We start from the raw sequence: 2524 nt of genomic DNA on the forward strand, positions 1-2524 counted from the left end.
AAAAAAAAAAAAAAAAAAAAAAACATAAAATAAACAAACAAGTAAAAATGACCACACTTCCAAGAGCAACAACAAAAAATAACTAGTATGCAACACAAGCAATTAAACCAACGGGGAAAGTAGGGAAACAACAGCAGGAAAATACCATGACCAAGATAAGCCAAAACACATTTCATAACCACCAATGTAAATGGATTTGATTGACTAATCAAAAGAAACAGACTGGCAAAGCAGATTAAGAAACAAAATCCAACAACATGTAGCATACAAAAAGCACATTTGACACCAATAGAAATTCATAGACTGAAAATCAGAGCATAGAAAACAATCTTTCATGTCACATGTTATGACTTGTATCTGCTTGTCCCTCCAAAGCCTTATGCAGTCATTGGGATGGCTTTTACAGTTTGTGATTAATTCCTGATCAACTGGGGGGATTATGCGTGTGAGTGTTACACCTGTCTTGAGGTGGGTAATCCACATACAATGTAAGGAGGGGAAAGAGTCTGCCTCGTTAGCCACTATAGCCACAGCTCCTCCTTTTACTCTTGGCTATTTTTCACCACCATGAACTGCTGCTCTCAGCCAGGTGCCATTCTGCCTTTGAGCCAGCTGAGTATGGACTGAAACCTCTGCAAACTGTGAGCTAAAGAAACCTTTACTTCCTAAAATCTGGGTGTTGGGTATTTAGTCCCAGCAATGAGAAAAGAGTACTTAAGACATCACAGGAACCCAGAAAAAAGCAGGGGTAGCTATGCTCTTTGAAGACAATGACACCTTCAAGAATGATCAAAAGGACTAAAGAAGGTCAATAAATCTGTGCCAGGGGAAAACTTGAAGAGGAAGACATAACAATCATATACATACATGCAACAAAAATAGGAGCACCAACAATGTAAGACAATTATTAATACATATGATAAATCATATAAGTAATAACACAGTTATAATAGGAGAACTCAATACCACATTGTCACAAAAAGCTAGAACAACTAGATAAAAAATCAGCAAAGAAATAACAAAAGAAACAAACCTCTAATTGAATAAATTAAGATGTTTTCAAACTGTTTCACCCAACATCATCAGAATACACATTCTCCTCAGCTGCACATGGAATATTCTCAAAAATAGATCATATACTAGATTATGCTTAAGTAAATACAAAGAAATGGAAGTTATCTCACACATATTATCTGACCATATTGCAATAAAATTAGAAATTAATGGCAAAGGAAATGACAAAACTACATTAACACATGGAAATTAGACAGTACTCTCCTAAACAACCAATGAGTCACAGATGAAATAAAGAAGTTAAACAGTATCTACAACTAAATGAGAATACAGATGAACATAACAGAATACATGGAACAAAATGACAGCAGTCCTAAGAAGGAAATTTATGGCTGTGAATTCCCACTTTAGAAAAACAGAATGGGCACAAATAAACAACCTACTATTAAATCTCAAGCTTCCAGAAGAAGATCAAGACAAGCCCAAAGCCATTACAAGGGGAGAAATTATAAAGATCTATGAAGAAATAAACAATGGAAACCAAGAAAAAGCAGAGAATTAATAAATCTCAGAGTTGATTCTTTGAAAAAAGGAGTAAAATAGATAAACCCTCAGCTAACCTTATCAACAAAAGGAAAAAAAAGACATTCATGGACCGAGGAATGGTAAGGGTGAAGTCACTACAGATCTTGTGGGAATTCAGAAGGTGATCCATACCTACTTCAAAAATCTTTACTCTCATAGAATGGAAAACACAGAAGCAATGAACAGATTCCTAGATATGTATAAACTACCCAAGCTGAACCAAGAAGATATAAAAAATCTCAATAACCCAATATTAGTTAAGGAGATTTAAAAGGTAATTTTAAAACATAAAAACAAAGTAAATCCAGATACAACATGGATCCAGCCCCTCATGGATTCAATGCTGAATTCTATAAGAAATTTAGAGAAGATTTAATGTGAATACCCTTCAAGCTCTTCAATGAAGTTGAAAAGGAAGCCACACTCCCTAACTCATTCCTGGAAGCAGGTATTATCCTGATAGCAAAACTAGGGAAAGACACAACCAACATTAGAGAACTACAGGCCAATTTTCCTATGAAATATGCATGCAAAAATCCTCTATAAAATCCTAGTAAACATAATGCAGCAAATCATTAAGAAGATTATACATCATGATCAACTGGGATTCATTCCAGGAATGCAGGGATGGTTCAATATATGCAAATCCATAATACACCACATCAACAGAGCCAAGACAAAAACCACATGATCATCTTAAGAGATGCACAAAAGGCTTTTGACAAAGTTCAACACTCATTCATGACTTAAAAATAAACCCTATAGAATATCGAAGTACTTGAGGTAAACATTTGCCTCAACCTGATAAAAACCGTCTATGGGGCTGGTGAGATAGCTCAGTGGTCTAAAGCACCTACTTAGAACAAGCTTAGCAAAGCACAGGGACCGCGGTTCAATCCCCCAGCACCACATGCCAGCCAGCCCT

Source organism: Octodon degus, unplaced genomic scaffold (genome assembly GCF_000260255.1).
Source record: "Octodon degus isolate 3935 unplaced genomic scaffold, OctDeg1.0 scaffold00352, whole genome shotgun sequence".
NCBI lineage: Eukaryota > Metazoa > Chordata > Mammalia > Rodentia > Octodontidae > Octodon > Octodon degus.